Source organism: Nothoprocta perdicaria, unplaced genomic scaffold (assembly GCF_003342845.1).
Source record: "Nothoprocta perdicaria isolate Ctin4 unplaced genomic scaffold, notPer1 scaffold_249, whole genome shotgun sequence".
Classification (NCBI taxonomy): domain Eukaryota; kingdom Metazoa; phylum Chordata; class Aves; order Tinamiformes; family Tinamidae; genus Nothoprocta; species Nothoprocta perdicaria.
Genome location: NW_020455476.1, coordinates 557,367 through 571,646, shown reverse-complemented (window position 1 = coordinate 571,646; position 14,280 = coordinate 557,367). Strand labels below are relative to the sequence as shown.

Sequence of the window (14,280 nt, the reverse complement as noted above, 5' to 3'; positions counted from 1 at the left end):
GCCTGACAAATAGATTTTTCTGTTTCTACTCCGATAGCATTCACGGCAGCAGCCCACCACAAGTCTAAGAAGTCAAGCACTAGAGAAGCCTGTGCTGAAGGGTAACGTCTTCTGCTGAAGAGCTTACTGTTAAGATGGGGAAGAGAGCTGGGGGAAGGTAACTTGTCCAAAGCTTAGCAGGGAATCAGCAGGAAACTAGCTATTATCTACCACCAAATCATTTCAGTAAGATGTTGGTATTTGCACTTTTATGGTCTTGTCCTCTCATCACTTGTATATGCAGTTATTGTCTGTCTTCAGGCTGTGTGCAAGTTCACAGTGATGATGCAGCTGGAAATATATTTCCATGAATTTAGTAGGGAAAAGGGAAAATTAGAAGGTATATTTTGAGAGTATTTTTTGAGAGTGGAGGAAGATAGAACCAAGAGGCGGCTCTAAATCAGTCATCATGCTGAGAAATACTTTGCCGCTGACCTGTAGATCTGTCTGTCTCTTGCATGGACTTTTGTACTGAGAAATGCCTTTGATGTAGATGTGACTACACTGTTATTTGGTGTGCAATTAAAAAATAACCAAATGAAAACTCTCATGTCCTGTATATTAAACTTGGCTTCTGACAAAATCTCACTTGTGTAGTTCTCCTTGGTAAAAGGAATAAAAATGGCTCTGTGCTATCACTAGTCTGTCATTGTAGGGCGGGCTTTTGAAATCCAGCTTGGGTGATTTTGAGGGTAGTTTTGTCATCTTGGAACAGTTGTGTTGCCTGTTGGTTCAGCCAGCCTTCCTGGAGGCACGTGCCCCTCCAGGCAGCATGTCCTGACAAGCTCAGGGACAGCTCTTAATGGGATCCAAGGCCATCGGCCAAATTAATTTAAATTGCCACTCAAGGCATTTCAGAATAACCTGGCTAACTTCTCCCTAAGTGGACTCACAGCTTTCATACAGCCCAGAAAAGCTGCTTAGCTGGGATGTTATAATGAAGTAGTTGGGCAGCCACTGCCTGAAATGCTCCAGCTTTCTCTAAAATCATCTTGAGTGTTCAGATCACTGTAAAGTAGATGAAAGGGCAGAAATAGTACAACAGAGGGATATAAGAAGGCTACTGTCCTGAGATGTGTTTTGGTAAGACTTTCCAGTGAAGCTTGCAATCATTTTGTTCCTTATGCAAACAAATAGAAACAGTACCTCAAAGGAAAAGGTTAAAACGTAAGGCTAAGATTTTTTTTTTTTTTTTTTTTAAGGTAAAAATTTAAGGATGTAGTCTGCAAAAATATTTTTAGTAACAACAAATTTGGAAGTGGAGGCCCGAAGGATTAAAGTATAGTGAGAAAACATAAATATTGAGCAAAGAGTTATTTTGTACTCTTTCAGCTAGATGTAAACAGTCAGGAGAAGTTAACCATACAGTAAATGGAAACAAACTCCAGAGTGGATATGAAGGATTACAATTTCAAGGGAAAAATAAGAAAATAAATGTAAGCTTTCCTGTAGGAAAGCTGAGAAGGCACAACTGTCAAAGTAGAGATAATTCCTGAAAAGATGGCAGATAGATATCATGCTCTGSAGGCTACTGACATGGAGAAAGGGAATCTAGGCTTTGATTAAATAGCCTTTCAACAGAAATCGTGGAGATGTTTGCCCCGTAGGTTGTTTCTGTTGCATTCTTCAATTGTGCCCCATCATATTTCCTGTTGATATGAGTAAGCACATGAAATGTCTGAAAATGTAGTACATAACTCTTTTCTTTGTATGTTCTTTGCATCGCTGAGAAACATGCAAGTAATGAGTAAGAATGGTGCGGCATATTGGCACAAGTGCTCTTTGCCAATTTATGCACTTTCTCAAATTGTGGCTGTAAAGAGCTAATCACTTTTTAATCTTACTAAAGGATTTACCTCGGTGCTGTGCTGGGGTTAAAATTCCCACTGGTGAGATCAAGCACTGCATGGAGTTGGGCCCTACACCAATAATGCTAGTCTCATCATAAAAAAAAAAAAAAAAAAAAAAAAAAAAAAAAAAAAGGTCATGGATCTAAACCAGCTACTAATTGTTTGATCAGAAAGGAACTTTTTATTAACCATCCTTTATTACTGTATCAGTATTGATATTATTCTTACTCCTTGCACTGAATGTGGCTGTATTTGTCTACAGCGTTTGAGCTAGGTTTTTACCCTTGGAATACTGACCATCTGCTGAAGAACACTGGGTTATCTTAATCACACACTTGTTTTATGTAACCCTATGAGGTTGTGTTTTTAATGTGATTTGCAGCCACGGTAAAAGCATTCTAAATGGCAGGTAGTCACAAATTACACTTAAACTTCTCGTGAGAGAACTGATGGATTTCCATATTGGTACACGCTTGTGACTCAGGGCTCCTTACTGCCGACAAGTGACCACCTATATTAATGAGTCCAAGAAATACAGTGACTCAGTTAAAAGATTCACCAACCAATGTTGGAGAAACAGCCTGTTCTTTTAGTGAGTTATTAAAGAGGTTATGTCAGGTATAGAAACAGTTCTTTCCTTCTGAGAAATTGGGGAATCCAGAAGAAAGGGAGCACTAGCTTTCTAAATAACATATGTCTCAAGCCTGTCTGAAATGTTTTTTAATGTAAAGAGTGTATAATAATAGGTATTGTACAAAGATGTCAMCTTACCCTGAGTTTTGTGCCTGTTTATGTACAAATTGACCATAAGGTCTACATGTCTAATTTAAAAATAAATAAATAAAATCCTTGTTACCTTTTCTGCTGGAGAAATGGGAGAAGGTACAAGTAGAGAAATCCTGTTTTTCCTACTTGACTGAAAGCACACAGATGCTGTCTGGAAATCTTAACTGAAGAGCTAAAATCCCAAGCAAAGGTCTCACTTGATTCTGGACAAGTCCTTTGCTGAAGGCCTAGGTATGGCAAACYTCTGTATTTGTCAATACGAGTTGTTTGTGGTGCCTTTCCTAGCTGTGCATCTTGAGGTTTCTTTGTTCCTGTGTTGTGGACTGTTTAAGAAATGCAAATTTCCTGATATTTTCTGGGAGGCCATGGAGGGAAGAAAGTGAAGAAGGGAATCAAAGGGAATATATTACTGATGACAGCAGCTCTACTAAGTGAGAGACAGAGGCATGAAGTGAAGCTCTTCTTAATGAGAGAAAGTAGGGGAGAGCAGGCCCGGGGAGGGTGGGCAGCTCTGATGGGTGGTTAGAAGGGCAAGAGGGAGCTCACGGAGTCGTACTTGTGACGCTGCGCTCCCAGTCTACTGCGCGGTGTCCGCTTCAGTTGAAATGCCTGGAAATGCATTAATGGCCCTGTTTCTTCTGGTGYCTTTCTCCTCTAGAGCATATTGATTCTCTTTTCCAAATTTCTTGAGCTCTCACGTTCTCCAATACTGAATCTAAAAACATTCCTATTGAAGCTTCTGACCCTTTGACATGTTCTGTAATAAATGAGTTATGTTAATGATCTCTTTCAATTTCTAGTTCTGTATTGTGCCTTGCAACATTTTCAGAATTATATGTTCAGTTTTCAAATAAAATTATTTTTCCTTGCAGTATTTCTTAAACAGAAGTTTCAAAATTATCAGGTTTTATTGTAGCTCATAGTGAAGCCAAGACAGATTTTGAATTCCCTAAAGCTTTTGCCAAATAATATTTCTGTCCTTTTGCCAGGTCTAGTTCAAACTCGCTTGCAGCAAGCGTGCAGCAGAACAGATCCTGTATTATATGCTCATCCCCCACGGTTATGCAAGGCTTGTAAGCACAATGTGTGTCCTCATCTTTGCCTATAACTTCACCTCACTGCTTCACTATTTTTTTTTCATATTTTGTTATAACAGCCATGCTTTTTATCTTGCCTCTTCCCTAGAGGATTCTGAAGAATCACAGCACAGTTATTCTTAGGTGATTTTTGGAGAGATCTGATACTACTGCTCTGCAAATATTACCCTCTCAAAGTATTGTTTCCAGCACCCTAAGTTTATATGTTTGTCATGGAAGCCCCACCTCCTTTCTATCATTTTTTTCAATCACTATTTGTATTTAACCACTATTGACACGATTTTTTCTGTTATGTTTATCTTCCTTGATCAATTTTAGGTGACCAGTTCACACAGGCCATTCTTGTTGTTAGTGTCTCTGCAGAGGACTTGCCTTCAGGTTTTCTGCTCTACTGCCTTGAAAGCTCCTTGAAAATATTCAGAAATTGTGTAATATCCAGTCAAGGCTATCAGAAGTTATCCAAATAAGAACTATTATGAGTGAGGACAAGCTAGATGCATAGTGCCTGTTGTCCTTTTCTGTAATGGGGGTATTTCTTTCTCCTTTGGAGTAGAACTGGGGAAAAKGGGAGGCGGGGGGCGGGAAGGTTATATATTACAAAGCAGAGGTGTTATAAAATCAGGCCAGCAAAGTGTGGATGGAGAGCAGAGATGGGAATCCAAGTAGAGGTGTCCTTTTAGGAAAATCTTGATTTAGGAATCAAATATTGGAAATGCACTTAAACGAGAAGCACTTAGAACAGTTAAAACTTCCACTTTCATCTTCTGAATCTCCTTCCCGTGTTAAAAAACAAACAAAACCCTTCATTGTATGTCCTGTATCCTGGAGAGAAAGTCATCATGGTTTTAATGAATACCTGCTTTATGAATGCATGAAATGTATCTGCCTCATACTGGTCTACTACCTGTCTTTCCTGTACTCCATGCTCATTATGTATGTTAATATATTTAACAGCCATCACTGCCATCAAGCAAAGTTTACAAGGGAAATGAAAAAGGTCTTGGGGGGAGAAGGGGGAATAATAAAGTGGAAATAAATTATATCACATTTAAATAGGTTATAGGGAGGTATCTATATCAAAGTAACCTTAGAAATATAGGCCAGTGGGTTACAAATGGTACTGAAAAGAGACTGATGCATAAGTCTTACTCTTTAAAATGTTGTTTTAAGAGTGTCTAGTGACAATGTGCTTTTAGATCAGATGAGAATGATGGCATGTGTCACTGAAAGATCTTTTTTCCATTGCAGTAAGAGAAGCAATTTCTGAGCCTCTTTGACAGTGTTTCTGAGAAAAAAATAAAGCAAGCAGGTCAGTTAAAATTAATTAGTATTTCATACGGAGAAACAATACAATCATTTTATCAGGAAACTGAGAAATTCATGTTGTGCAGGAAGGTCTAATTTCTAGTTCATCAACTCCCTTTGAAGACAAATCATTTGTTTGAAATGCTAGGGACATAAATGAACTCAATTCTTTTAGATTGATAAGAAACTACTTTGTGTTGTATGACATTCTTAACATACAAATAGAAAATGAAACCAGTAGATTAGTTTTAGCAAGGCTTAAATACATAACTGGATAATTTATCCACTTAACCAGTTGCCGGCCATCTCATAATGCTTCTGAAGCTGATGTTCACCTAACATGAGACTTGGCAGGATGAGATATTCTTGAAAAAAACCTGCAAAACCRTACTGGCTTCTGGTGCAACTGCTTGAATATTCCTGCTTTACTGCCTGACTGTCTCCAGAGCAGGACTCTTGGGTGTGATTTCTTTCTCAGTACAGTAAGTGTGGACTAAAATATTCGTCCAAAACCAGTGGAAGGCATAGTGCCTCATTACCACCAAGTTCATTTAAAGCAGCTGAATAACGAAACAATTGCTGTTATATTTCACTGGATGAGCGACCTCCAAGAAGAAAGGAAAAAGAGGAAAAAGKGCTTGCTGAACTGAGTCCTATTTTCCTGTGTAAAACACATGATGTTCACCACTGAAAACACGGGGGGTGGTTCATGCTGATCACACCTTGAGTGCAACAGTGGTGCCAGARTCTTCTCACACACTTGCATCCAAGGTGTTCCAGGTAAATATGAGGAGTAAATGCAACCAGACAATCTCTAGAGGAGATGTGTTGGAGAAAAGAGTTTGTTTCGAGCTCCCTCATGATCGCGATGGCAGCAGAAGGAAGCAAACTACCACCAGTGCTGGAAGCACCATAATACCCATCAAAAGCACAGCACGGCAGCACAGCTTCCTGAGGAAACTTTTCCATATTGGGCACCAGAAAAAGCAAACAGCTCTATTATTGAAAGATCTATGTTTTGGGAAAATCAAAAAAAAAAAGAAAAAAAGAAAAAAAGGCAAAATGCTTTCCAGTTGCAGCAGCCTTACTATGCTTGGAACACAAGGAGCCCAGGTGTGGGTTTCTACTTGGTAAATGCACAATTGCATTAGAAGGACTGAGGATGATTTGAATGGCTTCCTGACAACAAGAGAATGTCTGTCTGCCTTTTCATATAAAGTGTATTTAAAAACCAAAAATACAGAAATAATTTTCTAACGAATGTATAATAATCTTTTAAATTCAAGTGTTGACATGCTTAGGAAAAACGATGGTTARCTGGAACCACAAAAGGCTAATAATATGATAATCCTTATTAAATGGGGTGGTACATGAATTGGACTAGAAATGTCTTCCTAGTCAAGCAAAGGTCCCCTTCCTAATTAGTGATTGCTCTTCCGATTGTCAGTTCCAYGTACAAAGTAATTACTGAGCTAGAAAGCTTGTGGTGTGTTGTAGTCCCACTTTGGTCTCTTTAGTGCATTTATAATTTGAATAAAGAAATTCTTTTGTGTAAAAAATTAGTAAAACCTGCCTCTATGTATTATTTTAATGTAACTATAAATCTGTCTACAGGAAAGAAAGAAAAAAAAAAGGCAATTTCAGTATTTGGGTATAATATGTGCCAAGAACGGTGGTGCTTCTGCCTTGTTTTACTGAAATGACCACTTACCTTTCACTTTCTTTTAACTACCTTTTATCTTGTACAAGCTAATTGCTTCCTATTTCAGAGGGAAAAAAAAAAAAAGGGACTGCACATCTTTAAAGGGAAAATAGCAGTTTTGGATGGGGTCAGTCCGAATACTATGAAGCAAAATGGCCCTAATCCAGCAAAGTATGTCCTTAATTATAAGCAAATTGAGTCCTATGACAGTTAGAACAGCAACATGGCTATTTAAAAATCTATCACCTACTTAAGTATTTTATTTTTTGGACAGGGTCCAGACACYGTCCCTACCTTGCCGGCCGGAGCAGCCCCACAACCTTTCTGCCTGTTCAATTCTTGATCCAAAAATCAGAAGAAAAGAGAATTGCCCCAGGCCTGGTAGCAGTGTTATTTCTGTCAGCCCTTCCATCAGGTTGCCATTGCAGCAATTTTTCCTAACTTTCCAGAACACTTTGAATTTGAAGGGCGAATAAGATGTAGGTTTCAGCACAGGTTACTGTCACTTAACTAACATTGTTCCATTATTTCAGTCAACTATTCTTACCCTGTTACCTAGGTCTTCATTAATGTGTAATTGCTTATACCTCTTCACCCTTTTTTTTTCCCCTCTTCTGGGCAACTAATCCAAAATAACAGTTCATTAACCCTGCCATTATAAAGTTCTTGTTAATTTGATTATCCTCCTCATTTATCAGTGGACCTGCTTTTCCCTGGTGATTCTTTTATGCCCGTTCCATTAAACAGGCTTTGATTATGCTTAGCTTTGTTAGCTGCTACTAACACATTATGCATCTTTTTCTCTCTCTCCACCGTCTCCTATAAATTTCTCATGACTGGTTATTGTCTACTGTGTTTTTTTCTTCCGCCTCCATTCCTGGTGTGGCGTTTCCTTTTGTTTCAGATCTCTGTGAAGCAATTGCACAGAGGRAGTTTTAGTCAGCTCTCTGGGATAGGGTGGTTCTTGCTTGCTCTGGGCAGCTTTTAGGCATGGACATGAGCTGGTTCTTGGACAGGTTCCTCTGCACAAATCTCATCCTTCAGCCTCTCTTCATTTGGAAAGACCCAGAGCATACCAGCTGCAAGAGTGGGCCGATTTTACTATTTGCCATACGTGAGCTTTTTTCATTTTTAGCACTGAAAATGGGCTTGCATTAGAATTGAAAACTTGTAAAGATGCAGTTACAGAAGAAGCTTTCTTTGGCTATTAAGGACAGAAGGAATTCCGTAGTACTTTCGTCTTCTGTCACTGTTTTTGTACTTCATATTTGGGGACATATTGTGTGATTTTTCTGAGATATCTGCATCTTATTCAGGGAAACCTGCCTCCTGGCCATTAATTTCCATGCGGCAGAAAGGCCTTGCTCACTTTGCTGCTTCACCGAGCCACAGGTGGAAAGCAGGCGGGCTCTTTGCCTGGAGCAGTACCCTGTGCTGACCTGCAGGTACAAGATAGGCCATCTCGGGAGGTTTTTTTCTAGTGCTGTCTTCTTTCATGTGCCCTTTTCAGGAAACACTTGAGTCTTGGTCCCCCAGTATGTTTTTACTGAATGCTGATGACAGGTGTTGCATAATGCGCTACATGCAGGACTGCAGCTGCCAAAGCCTCCCTGCAGATTGCTCCCTTGGTTACTGCTAATTCTTGCCTATTAACCTGAGTGATCATCCTGAAAGCTGAAAAGAAGCCTAGCCTACATCACTCTAAAGAAMCCTGCTTTATCCTCCCCTGATCTCCCACAGCTCAAAGATTTACAGCCAAGGTGCTGCCAGGCCTGCCAGTCTGTGCTCACATGAGGAAAGAAATTCTATGGCTTAACATCTTTTGCATTTTTCGCATATTCTCTATGTGATCAGAACACTAGGATTATAGTAAAAACACAGAGGTAGTCTCCACAGAAATGGCATAAACAATTCTGCTGCTTATTTCCCAAGAGTCCCAATCGTGTTAAAACTTCCCAAGCTCCAGAACTCATGGCTAGAGCAGAACAAATCACAAAAGAATCAAACAAAACAAAATCTGGTACCTAAATGAAAGAAGAAGCAAAACAACAAGCAGATAACTTTATTAGCTGGATCCACTGCAGGCTCTTCTCTGTGTGTGCATGTGTGTGTGTGTGCATATAGATGTATATGTAAGTACCACTACAAGATTTGTGAGCACCATTTTTATCTAGAGTTGCTCTCAGTCAATCAACTGCTTAAAAAGCAAGGCAGACRAGCCGTGTTTTTCTTCATTCATGTGAAAAGGAAGAACTTACCCATTCCCAAGCACTTTATTTCTGCAAATTTTTCCTTTATCATTACTTTTCTATGGCAAAGCCTCAAGGGTCCCAAACATTATGCAGAGTGCTCTGCAAATAAACGAGATGCTTGGCTCGTAGCCACGGGCTCTACTCCACACCACCCCTCCATGCACACTGGGGCTTTTCGGATGCAAGAATCCACTTTCATGAACATGTCAGATCACTGCTTATACTCRCAGAGACCTTTAAGTACCTTTGACAAATAAGACATAAAAAATTTACCTTGGAGGATGAGATTAATGCTAAATCTGCAAGACTGGGTATATTAAAGATTCACTGAGGCAGCATAGATTTTTCCCAGGTAAACTGATTCCATGAGCCCCTTCCCAGAAAGGCATCAGCAAAATGAGACGAATTTGTCCGATTTATAGATACATGGATCCTGGTCACGCAACATTGTCTAGTTAAAGCTCTACACCTGAAAGAAGAGAAAACAAACCTGATAAGCTCCTCCCCAGTGTAAGACTTTCTCTTTTAAGTGCTTCCTTGACGGCATCTGGAAATAGGGACACTTCATGCTCATCAGCAGTGGAGTTTCCAAGTTTCAGTGCAACACTTGACTGCTCACTCCTTCAAATGCAGGAATGCTGAGGAGGAGAGATGCACAGCATAAATAAAAGCCCCCTTCCCAAGGCTTGAAAATACTACGAGGCTGCTGCTCATGTAATATCTATATTCATCAATCACAGAACATCATGATTAGAAGAAATCAGAAAATGCAGACAGCTCATTAATTAGTTGTCATGGGGAATACACTTTTAGCTCCTTTGGCGTTTTATGTCCATCAGGAGCAGAAAATAATTTTGTTTTGTATAGTGTTATCAATGCATCTTTATCACATGGAGAGTAGTTTATAGCAGCAATCTCATTAAAAATAAAAATTCAAAAAGGAATTCACTTTTGGAGAAACTATCCACATGCAAGAGGATGACACTGTGTTTCCAAGCTCTCCTGCCTCTTCCCAGAAGCATGTCTTGGTTTCACAATTTTTCTGGATACTACCATAAAACATGATGTAGCTGCACGATGCTTATGACAGGATCCTTGCTTGCCTAATTCTCTCACTGATTTTTTTTCTCCCCTGTATGCTCTTTAATAAAGCCACATGCATGCCAGCTGGGACACTGCACTTGATGAGAGGTGTCTGTCTTTGCAAACGCAGGATTTTCTCTCACACCTAGCATTAACATCTCTCTTTTTTACCATCTTCAGCTGGGGTCTTAGCTGTACATAAGGCCCCGCATGTTGCCAGTGTAAATGGGTAATAAGCTATCAAAGCCTAGCTATTTTTTTAAGAGTTTACATATTGCCTCTAAACAGATGTGACATGATAATGTTTAATCACTGTAGCACTCTTGACATCTCCTAGGCTAAAAGCCGAAAAAACACCACTCATATCAGAACTGGCTGATTACAAAAAAAAAAAAAAAAAAAAAAAAGTTTGTTTGGCTTTTTCTTAGTTTGATGGGGAAACATGATACACAGCTGCTTTGTTTTCATTACTCTATGGCAGAAAGAACATAGCATTCATGCCGAGCAAAATAATTCCCCCTCAAAAAAAGACATAAAGAGACTTCCCTAATTAAGAAAATTTATTTGGATATATGAAATTTGCAATCCCTCCATCCATACCTATTGTTCATTTGCATAATATTTGCTTCTTCTCAGCTAAAAATAAACTTACATCAGAAATTACATTTTTTTATCAGATGAAAAAGAAGAAAAAGCGATTCTTTTCCATTTGGCATTTATGGTGTGCATTCTCCTGTGTTCCTTGTCAGACTGCACTGGCATATTACTTGGCTCCTAAGAAGCAATATCTGACACAGAAGTGAAGTGGGCGTAGACAGGGGAATTCACTTTTTCAACCCATGACCATGGAGCCACATCTGGAATTGTGGGATGTCTACAATAAATCCCATCTTATTCTCCTGCATATGAAATATAACTCAGTTAATGAGCATATGGAGCAGATTAATGTGAACAGAGTTTAATTTGGTAAAGACAGGAAAAAAAATGAAATCTCTTACTTAATTATCTAGGGCATAAATACAGCAACAGACAGTATAACAGGAGGACCATATTTAAGAGACTCCCCATCAAACATTTTAATGGCATGTAGGACCCAAGGCAGATCTGAAAACGCCTGGCACTGCTAATGTACTTGTCACATGGTTTTGCCTCTAAAAGCATTTGGCTAACRTTTTTGAAATTATCAGTTATTAGAAATATCTTGATTTTTTTCTGTCTGCCCAACTTGCAACACCTCAAAAGGGAATATTTTTTAAATGATTATGTACAGTAATCAGTAGSTATATCAATGTAAGAGCAAGTTACACTCTTAAAAAATCAAACTTGCTCAGAGGAGAACAAAGCCTGAGCCAATTGACAAGGCAAATCCAGATGCTGCTTCTTCCCAAGTGATATTTCAGAAATTTCTCTCATTTGGGTAATAGTCCTTCATCATCTTAGCAGACACAAGTGCTTCAACCAACACATCCTGCCTGCATGGGCAGCAGGCCATCGCTTCATATACGTCATTGCTTTTGATTCCCTCTCCAAGCCAAGCAATTCCTTTGATTACTGCTGCAGCACTCACAAGCCATTTGTTTTCTCATATGCTCAGATCAGTCCTGGTAGATGATGGCTGCCATACAGCCTATGGGATGTGGTTTTCCTATTAAAGAATATTTTTTTTACCTGATTTTTGATGTTGCACTGAAAGATCCCAGCTGCTGTGGGCCTCATTGTGAAGCACGCTGGGCAGGACTTTCTCTTTCACAGAAAGCTTAGTCTCTGCAAAGCAAAAATAGAGAAAAGAATGTGTAGAAATCCAAAGACAAAGTGAATATGTTTTTAAAGTAGTGTTTACTATAGTTTTGAAGTGTCTTTGCTGCCTTGTTTTTTTTTCTGTTTACGTAACTTTGCATTAAAGTCATKTTAGTTAAATTTAAAATGATAATACAATTTTTGCTCTTGTTTTTTACATACAGACTCTGATTTTCTAAAATACAAGAAACCCTGCCCAGCTTTTTATTTTATTCCTGACAGCCTGCTTGCAGTCTAAACGCCACCCTAGCAATGAAGCAGTTCTCTATCTCTTGTCACATATTTGACACAGGATGGCTTGGATTATGTGTAGCAAAATGTAATTAAAGATACATATTCCAAAGGAGAGGTTGAATCACCAAGGAAAAGAAGATTTGCCAATCCAGAAGTGAGGATTAAGTAAGACGGAGGTTTGCACAGACTTGAATACATTAATTTTCATAACAGCTTACACAGCAACTCGGAGACCTCTATTGTGTACAACGAAGTTAGTGCCTCCCTTGACCTGAAAAGGAGAAGATGACAGTATACCTGCATGGATTTAGATGAAAGAATATCTTATGTGAGAAGCAGAGAACAAATATCCCAGAATTAAAAGGAATAGCTGATAGACTGCAGCCAAGGATTAAAACAGGTACATCACAGAGGAAGAAACATGTGTGCCACCTTGTCTTTTGGGACTGAAGCAAAGAGAAAATTAAATGGTGAATATTTTCCCAAAGCTTGGCATATTGCAGTGCCATCAGGCTTTTTTTTTCTCTCTCTCTTTTTTTTGGCATTGGTGTTACTGTGAGCCAGCTCTAGAAATACGACAAATATCGCCCCAGCATTGTCTGTGAGCTGTGGAGTGGCAAAYAAAGGGGTTCAAGTGTCAGTGGTTTACAAAGAGCAAAAATATCAGTGTGGAGTAATTGAAGAAGAATGTCCCTAAGGAGCTGTGTTGACATAAGGAGCAATGATGTTCTCTTTCATACTCTGTCAGAAAGGTCTGTCCATCCACTTGCATATTCCCTGGGTTACCATTTGCACTCCTGGGGGTGTAAGAAAGCACCACAAGCAACTCCAGGGGTTCTGAAATAACTTTAGTGGTGACACTGTGCAAAAAATAAACAGAAGGTAAAACCATGCACTAAAGCATGWTAATTTTTAGGCTGAATGTGTGCAAATTTGTACTGTGTTTCTTACAAAGACATCCTGCATTTATGTACAAAGAAATAAAACAGTTCTTGTAAATCAAAACCAGGGGATTTACTCTTGTTTGCCACAAGAAAGGCAGTCTGATCAGGTGTGAAGGCTGAGCACAGCACTGCAAACATCCCTGGAGTTACACTGATTAACCCCAGCTGGGAAAAGACCGAGGTGCACAGGGAGCTGCACAACCCAGTGTGAGGGGGGCTCCTGCACTGCACGGGACCACCCGTTCCTGCCTCCTGCCTCAAGGCAAAATATTCAAGTATGGCTCAGAACAAGTCACAGTCTAGTACACAATTTTGACATCTGCAATGGGAAACTGCTTTTCCTTCTGAGATGCAAAAGAGGATGGATGGTTCCCATCAAAGAAACATAAACTCCATTATCAGTGTGGCATAAAAGGGAGCACTAACTACATGTGCTTTTCAGTAAAACCTCTGGAACATGATTCACTGGTTTTGTTCATTGGAATCAACTTCCTTTGATTTCACCCCAATAAAAGGGATTCYTTCTTTGCTCCCTTTTTCTCCCCACAGCCACACGCGGCCTCCAGCTCCGGCCAGTGCTTCCAAGCACCCTTGGAGAGCCTGCTCTCTCCGAGGCCTTTCACTCTGCCGCCGCCTGCATTCCCACTAGCTGCCCAGCTCTTTCCCCAGCTGCTTTTTTTCAATTGTGAAAGGAGGCCTGTGGGGCGGATACACAATTTCCTGCCTGTCACACAGAACAATCTGCAGTGATTGGGCATCTATTAAATATGGGTCCTTGTAAACCTTGCAATATTTTGTTATTGCCTTAGTCACATGCTCAGTGTGTTTTCTACATGCTGAAAATCCCTGCCTTGGTTTTATAGGAACCCATATGAGCTACACTGTTGTTTTTCCTGGCTATGTTGAAATTTATCTGGAGAGTCTAAGGAATCAAAAACAAGACAAAAGGACAGCCGGGCTGAAGTTAGTGAAACTTCACATTTTGTCTTGTCTACTGTGCATGCATAAGTAATTTCTTTGTGAATACAGATTAAGGCTTTTTTAAATTCAGGGATTATATGAGGACAGAGCTGTCTTTCAACCCACTGTTTGTGGAGAAAGTGAGGGCTGTTCCCTCTGTACTGTAGGCCCCACAATAAACCCACATGGGCTCATTTCATCGGCTTTTACAAACATGGGCCAGTCGTACAG

General features: G+C 39.6%; 1 long non-coding RNA gene across 1 annotated transcript; it reads right to left on the bottom strand.

The window, feature by feature from the left end:
- Positions 1-9,426: 9,426 nt before the first annotated feature.
- On the bottom strand, positions 9,427-11,864 carry LOC112947847. Its single transcript, XR_003249486.1, has 2 exons — positions 11,783-11,864; positions 9,427-9,500 (listed from the first exon to the last, which is right to left on the bottom strand). It is a non-coding gene; the product is annotated as an uncharacterized LOC112947847 (long non-coding RNA).
- Between the last annotated feature and the right edge of the window lie 2,416 nt (positions 11,865-14,280).